The sequence below is a fragment of the Pseudophryne corroboree genome, chromosome 4 (assembly GCF_028390025.1).
Source record: "Pseudophryne corroboree isolate aPseCor3 chromosome 4, aPseCor3.hap2, whole genome shotgun sequence".
Taxonomy (NCBI): domain Eukaryota; kingdom Metazoa; phylum Chordata; class Amphibia; order Anura; family Myobatrachidae; genus Pseudophryne; species Pseudophryne corroboree.
This window is the reverse complement of record NC_086447.1, coordinates 602,305,681-602,313,902: the sequence shown is the minus strand read 5'-3', so window position 1 is coordinate 602,313,902 and position 8,222 is coordinate 602,305,681. Positions and strand designations below refer to the sequence as shown.

Here is an 8,222-nt window from a genome sequence, read left to right as displayed (position 1 = left end):
ACCCGATCGCACCGCTGCAAAAAAGAGCTAGCGTGCGATCGGGTCTGAATGACCCCCAATGTCACCCTACTCTAATTATCTGTGATGTGTGCAACTATTGCACATCGCAGTGAATTGAATTGGCCCCTAGGATGTGGGTAGGCATCAAGAGGACATTAACAAATGAATACATTGACAAGACTCTCAGCTCTGAGTGAATATAAGATTACCACATGGCAACCTCTGCTAACTGCTAATTTACACTTTACATCAAGCAAAATACATGATAGAGAGGAACATGCTCACTTTTGATTCAGATTACATATAAAACAATGTGTTAAAACCTAAATCACAATTAAGATTTATTATATGTTATGTTTGTAAAACCTGCACAAACCGGTATACCCCAACAAATAAGTATATGCCAACAAAATCTATCTGTATGAGAAGTGAAACACCTGTGCATGCTGCACTCAACAGATATCTGCCACAGGAACATGGCATTCACCTGGTTGTTTATGCCTGCATATTAGATAGTGCAAACACCAGGCAGTAAATGCATTTTATCATCACTGGTTGCTGGGCTCCTATGGCAAATATGTGCTTAGTGTAGAAAGCACTGATCCGCCACTACCCTCTAGTCATGCTTTTGTGTGTCACTAGATTGCATACTGTATTTACATTTGTAAATGTATGTACCTTTACTGCTGGTACTTCTGCCCAAAGACATGCTCACAGTTCTTGCAAACAAAAAACATGACCCAGACTTTGGGGGTCATTCCGAGTTGATCACACGTAACAACTTTTTGCTGCTCGTGCGATCAACTAGACGCCGCCTATGGGGGAGTGTATTTTAGCATAGCAGGGCTGTGATCGCTTGTGCAGCCCTGCTATGCTAAAAAAAATTTGTGCAGAACAAGACTAGCCTTGCAGTTACTTACCCTGTGCGATGGATCCAGCGATGAAGGTACCGGAATTAACGTCAGACAACCGCCCTCCAAAACGCCCGGAGACACCTGCGTTCAGATCTCCATGCCCGGAAAATGGTGAGTATCTGCCCCGGAACGCCTCCCTGCTGTCAATCTTCTTGTGATCTTGCTAGCGATCACTTTCTTCTTTCTCCTGGTCGTTGGCCGGCGACAGCTGTCACTGGGCAACGACGCGCATGTGCATTGCGGGCACCGCGCATTTCCGACCCGTTCACACCGCGGCGATGAACCGCAGCGTGCGAATGGGTCGGAATGACGTCCTTTGTGCTTTGTCCAAATAATATAAATTAATGTACAACCATTCATTTTCTTGGTTATATTTGTTTGTTTTTTTGTTCTTTTTCATAATAGACAATGTAATTTTATGAGCTGTCACATCCCATTGTAAATGTGAATTAAGTTGTCTTTTCTATTTTTGTATTTTTTTAATAAATGTACAGGGTAATTTTTGCCATAAGTGAGCAAGAGAGAGTGGCATTGACAAAGTATATCTGCACTAATTAAAATGACATAAGCATCTGAATTGCACAATATCTACAACTAGACAATGATAATTATATAATCTCAAGAGAGAACTCAAGGGCAGCCTAGCTAATAATGCTGGCATGTGGGCATTATTCATCATCGGTTTGCATATTTGTGTGTCATCGTCATTGATCCTAAATGACTAGTTGAAGGGTTAAAATTCCCATTCACATAGTGCGCATGAGCTTTTCCCCTTCAAAGGCCTTCTTCCATATTCAGCAGTGCCTGATAAGGCAGAGCCTGTTTACGTGAGCTGGAGGACAGAGTAGGGAGGAGGGATGGCACGGTGCCAGCGGCGCTGGAGGGCTGTAACATGCGCATGCGCAGTCCTGATATGACTGCGTGTCTGTATCCCTAGTAGCATGACATTCCAAGGAGACAGAGAATGTCAGTGCTGCGTCACCGCTCCCTCCCTCCCTCTCTCTCACATACACACAGCTAATACCGCACATCGTCTGGGTGCAGTCGGCCAAATATAGCTCTCTCTAACAACTCTATAACTCCTCTTGTTTTGTATTATGTTCCTAAAAAATGTAAGTCATGTAGTACAGCCTCTCATCAGGATGCTTCTAATACTTATTTTTTTTTTCAATGAGGGCATAGTTGTTCTGTAGTGTAGCAGGAATGATTTAGTAGTAAAGTCATAGGTAACATACTAGACACTGACAGCCTTTGTCTCTGAAGTAAGTGTACTATTAGGCTGTATGAGAAATAATACAGGCGTCATTTTACAAAGTAACAAAGACCTAATTGTATTATATGTGCAACAACAGGATTGGTAGGTTTGGCTGGAGGCAGGATGTTCTGCTGACGTCTGTACTGTTGCTACTTGAAATGCCTGTTTCATAATGGTGAAGTTTGTGGAAGGAAAAAAAAAAAAAAAAGATCTCGCGTTACATGATGGATTTTTTTACTTGTGCTGCAGACACATCACTGACTTGTTCAGCATTTGCTTGTGTCCTTGGGAATTTCCAGAGAAGCAAACTAAATATCCTGCTCTCACTTCGGGTCATGTTACAGACTCTTGAGCACACGTTGTAAAGCAGTCCAAAGACAGTAGTGCATGTGTATCTAGAATTTACATTAAAGTGTATATATTAAATGTAATGGACACATCTGTGGGTGGTAAGTAATGCGGCTATATTTCCAGGCACTTAAGCCTTTGCAGTGATGACGTTTCACACCGCTTTATACCATAGTTGAATAATATTTTTAATGTAAAAAAACCCACAAAAAACAAAATATATATATATATATATATATATATATATATATACATACATACACACACACACACATTTATACACACCCACATACTGGTAGATCTTAATTACATGGATGCAACTTGAAAAAAAAACCATGTGTCGTGTGGTAATTATTAACCTCATCATGAGGCACAATGAGGTGGCTTCGCTGTGGTTTTGAACCTAAGCAGACCATCAGTAACCCAGGCCAGAACTGAAGTCCAACAGATCAGACTCTGTGGGGGAAATTTACTAAAGGTCGATTGTTGTTCTTACAACATTAATAAACACATATTTAATAATATTTACAAATGAATATATATATATATATATATATATATGTATAAAACACCTTTTAGCAAATGTGCTTCTGAAACCCAGCATCGATTGAGATCTATTTTGATCGATTTTAAATCAATCAAAATTGACCCAAATAGACCTGTAGTAAATTTCCCCCTGAGAGAGTAGAACTGATATGTATGGTAGAGGGGTACCTACATATCATTTCAAGAATATATTTATCTTAAGTAATCTATCCATTTGCTGAAAATCACTTTAATGACAGGTGGGTGTAGTACACGTCCTAATGGAAAAGTACCTCATTATTTACTAACATTAAAATTTACATTAATCCACATCAAGCAAGCAGAAATTAGCTTTGGTCAGTCTTGTATAAATCAGACAAAATGCTTCATAGGTTGTTCTTGATTATTTTATTTTGGAAGAAATGCACAAGTTATCATTAGCAAACAGCTCCCCTTGTTTTGTTATGTAAAGAGCTCAATCAATACATTGTTACCTCTATAGAGCCATTGGTCAATACCTGCTGCAACACAGATTATCCAGGACTGTTTTCAGGAGGATACCCACAAATATTAAGTATCCCCAGGACAGGGCCGGATTAAGCCCTCGGGGGACCCAGAGCACCCAAGAGAGGAGGGGGCCCCCTACCAGCAAACCCCCCCCCCCCCCCCCCGGCTACACCCGCTGCTCGCTAACCCCCCTCCACCGGAAGAAGACAAGCCACCAGAAACAGGAGCTGTCGGGGGGGGTTGCTGCAGCGGGGAGGAGAAAAGACTCCCAGCTGCCGGGGAAAGAGGTTTCCACTCTACCAGCGGGTGTGTCCTGTCCCGCTGCGGCTGTCGTGCGGCGCCCTCCCCCCTCTTCTCGGGCAGCACGGGTCGGGGACTGATCCAGGCAGCAATCCGGCCGGGGGGCTGCTTAAGTCAGGGGGGCCCGGGGTACTGACCCCATGCCCCCCCCACCCCCCCAATTTAATCTGGCTCTGCCCCAGGATGTAACAAGGGGAGCTGCAGCAGATAACTCCATTTCAGATAGCAGCCGCAGTCCCACATTCCTAAAAAAAACTACCCTTGATCCTAACACTCTCCAACTACCCACTCATCTCTTTCTTTTCTTTTACCTCCAAACTCCTTTAACGTATTATACACAAACCGCCTTACTGTGGTTTCTTTCCTCTGACTCGCTTCTGGATCCATTCCAGTCAAGCTTCTGCACTCCACTGAAACTGCCCTCATGAAAGTCAGCAATGATCTCCTTGCTACCAAATCAAAGGGCCACTGCTCTTTGCTCATTTTCATTAATTTCTCTGCTACTTTTGACACTGCCGTGTATCACCCTCTCCTGCAAATCCTTCACTTTCTTGTTCTATGTTATACTGCCCCACTCCTGGCTGTTCTACCTCGCTAACCATTCCTTCTTTGTCTCCTCTCATGATTCCACCACCCCCCACTTCCACTAACAGTTGGTGTCCCTCAAGGTTCTATTCTTGGACGTCTCCTATGCTTCCTCTATACGTCCTCTTTAGGTGAGCTCATCAGCTCTTTTAACCTCCAATATCATATCTATGCTGGTGATACTCAGATCTACTTTTCCACCCCTGACCTCTCCCCCTCTCTCCTCACTCCTATCTCCAAATGTCTTTCAGCTATATCTTCCCAGTACTTTCTTAAACTTAACGGGCCAAATGTAATAGAGTGAGAGTTTCAGAAAGTGAGAGATTTGGTGAGGTTTTTCAGTTTTTTTTAAAAAGTGGCAATCATAAACCAGGTTGATCTTGATGTGTAAATGATTGCCACTTTCAAAAAAACTGCAAAACCTTACCAAATCTCTAATGTCTAAGACAGAGTTGATCATCTTCCCATCCTCTGACATTACCTCACTTCCTACAGTTTCATTTATTCACAGCACAACCATCTTCTCTAGCCTCCAAGTATACAGTTTTAGAGTTTATCCTTGACTCCTCCCTCTCCTTCAAACCACACATTCAGTACCTTTTGCAGTCCTGCTGTTTCCATCTTAAGAATATTTCTAGATCAGACCTTTTCTCACCTTGGTTACTACAAAGACCCTCATCCACTCACTACTGTAACCTCTCTTTATTTGGCCCCCCTAACTATAGCCTCTCTCCAATCGTTTCTGTCCTTAATGCTGCTTCCCAGTTCATCTTCCACCTGAAACGTACTACATCTGCCTTCCTTCTCCTACAAGCCCTACACTGGCTTCCCATCCCCTTCAGAACCCAGTTTAAGCTTCTTACAAGGCCCTCACCCATTCCTCTCCCATCTACATCTATGACCTTATTTCCCTTCACACTCCTACCTACCGTTTTTGCTTCATAAATGAATACTGCCTCTCCTGCAAACTGATTATTTCCTCCCACTCCCGCCTTCAAGATTTTGCACGTGCTGCTTCCTACCCTTTGGAATTATTTATCTCTCCCTAACAGACTCTCCACCTCTCTACAAAACCTCAGATGGGCTCTCATCAAAGTCATCCACCTCTCATCCTAACCCTCTTTCCCATGCTCACAGTTTACCCCATCTGTGTCACCCCTGTCTGTCTGTCCCTCCCCTTTAGAATGTGTCATAGTCAAAAATATTACACACATACACACACGCCTACACGTGCAAACTCCAAACAGAGTGGCCTCTGTTCGTGCGCATTGCCGCTGTGCGTGCGCATACACACCTGCTACGTACCCAGGCCATGCGTATTAAGGTATGGCAAGAGTATATACGGTAGCAAACACATTCGCACAGAAACACCACAAAGACATAGGGGGTAATTCCAAGTTGATCGCAGCAGGAATTTTGTTAGCAGTTGGGCAAAACCATGTGCACTGCAGGGGAGGCAGATATAACATGTGCAGAAAGAGTTAGATTTGGGTGGGGTGTGTTCAATCTGCAATCTAATTTGCAGTGTAAAAATAAAGCAGCCAGTATTTACCCTGCACAGAAATAAAATAACCCACCCAAATCTAACTCTTTCTGCACGTGTTATATCTGCCTCCCCTGCAGTGCACATGGGGGGTAATTCCAAGTTGATCGCAGCAGGATTTTTTTAGCAGTTGGGCAAAACCATGTGCACTGCAGGGGAGGCAGATTTAACATGTGTAGAGAGAGTTAGATTTAGGTGTGGTGTGTTCAATCTGCAATCTAAATTGCAGTGTAAAACTAAAGCAGCCAGTATTTACCCTGCACAGAAACAAAATACCCCATCCAAATCTAACTTTTTCTGCACATGTTATATCTGCCTCCCCTGCAGTGCACATGGTTTTGCCCAGTTGCTATCAAAAATCCTGCTGCGATCAACTTGGAATTACCCCCATGGTTTTGCCCAACTGCTAAAAAAGTTCCTGCTGCGATCAACTCAGAATTACCCCCATGGTTTTGCCCAACTGCTAAAAAATTTCCTGCTGCGATTAACTTGGAATTACCCCCATATTCAATACTTTATTCACATAGTGCATAATTTACACATGGGGGGTGATTCCGAGTTGTTCGCTCGCTAGCTGCTTTTAGCAGCATTGCACATGCTAAGCCGCCGCCCTCTGGGAGTGTATCTTAGCTCAGTAGAATTGCGAACGAAAGATTAGCAGAATTGCGAATAGAAATTTCTTTGCAGTTTCTGAGTAGCACGGGACTTACTCAGCCATTGCGACCAGCTCAGTCCTTTTCTTTCCTGGTTTGACGTCACAAACACACCCAGCGTTTGCCCAACCACTCCCCCATTTCTCCAGCTACTCCTGCGTTTTGCAACTCGAACGCCTGCGTTTTTCCGCACACTCCCATAAAACGTCCAGTTTCCGCCCAGAAACACCCACTTCCTGTCAATCACACTACGATCAGCACAGCGATGAAAAAGCTTCGTTATGCCGTGAGTAAAATACCTAACTTTTGTGTAAAATAACTAAGCGCATGCGCTCTGCGATCCTTGCGCATGCGCAGTAAGTGACTAATCGCAGTATAGTGAAAATCGTCAACGAGCGAACAACTCGGAATGAGGGCCATAGTCTCCACACACTTTGTCAGCAACTTACATGCACTTAAAAGGTAAAACAACAGAGCTATTCAGGTTTACAGGATGTGAGGGATGGAGCAAGGTTAGAACTTAGTGTTTGGTATCCAGATGTGCAGTATTTTGTGATCTACATTCCGGTTGCTATTTGCAGTTGATCGCATGTTTCTGCGTGTAGATATATGCAGAAATATAATATTCGCAGACTGTTATGATACTGTACTCAGGATATTCGGCGGGAACCCAGTGGCGAACACCTGCAAGTACACCTGGAACAAGCATCGCCCATTCATTTAAACCAACCTATGACCCCTCACGTACTGTAAATGACCTGCCCTCTGACCTATGAAAGAAGAGCTTACAGTTCCCATTGTACTGTATTTGGACACATTGTATAAAAGAGACGCCTCCTGACCAGGCTCAGTCTCTATTCATTCTCTGAGGTCATCTTCCTGAGACTGACTGAGTCCTGGAGCCAGGAGTGCCCGCAATCAAACGTATGTATTATTGGTTGTAGCACTTCTCTGTATATTGCTGTACCTTTTTATCTGTATATTCTTAAGTAAATTCTGTTGATGCGTTGGACCACAACATAACATTTAACTACTGGTGTCGCATTACATTCTTGTTTGGGGTAAAGTGTACAAAGCCACTCGTGTCGCTATATCGTGCGCATAACGTGTCGGCGTGTATACGCAACGTATATACACATTTTAGCGGTTATATTTATGTGCAGCGGCTCAAAACCAAAGTGTAATAATGTATTGCTTTTCCTTGTAATTTAAACAAACTTAACAAATGTTTGCTCTTACGAGCAGAGCCCTCTTTCCTCTTGTGCTTTATAGGCCCTACACACTGGCCGATTTTCTGAAAGATATGAACGATCTCGTTCATAAATGAACGAGAACTCGTTCATATCTTTCAGTGTGGAGACTCCAGCGATGAACGATGCGCGTCCCTGCGCTCGTTCATCGCTGGTCTCCCGTCGGCTGCGCATGCAGGCCAATATGGACGATCTCGTCCATATTTGCCTGCACTTCAATGCAGCCGCGTGACGGGGGGAGTGAAGAAACTTCACTCCCCCGTCACTGCCCCCCCGCCGCCGGGTCGCTCGTCGGCCGTATCGGCCGTCGGGCACCTCGGCGGCGCATCGGGAAATGTGTAG

At 43.9% G+C, this 8,222-nt stretch overlaps 1 protein-coding gene across 1 annotated transcript in view; it reads left to right on the top strand.

Annotated features, from left to right (window-relative positions):
- Window positions 1–868: 868 nt before the first annotated feature.
- Window positions 869–8,222, top strand: part of LOC134911640 (uncharacterized) — a 38,180-nt gene continuing 30,826 nt past the window's right edge. Inside the window, exon 1 of the mRNA XM_063919747.1 lies at window positions 869–1,025. The gene's annotated coding sequence lies outside the window, so the exon portion shown is untranslated. The remainder of the gene's footprint in view (window positions 1,026–8,222) is intronic.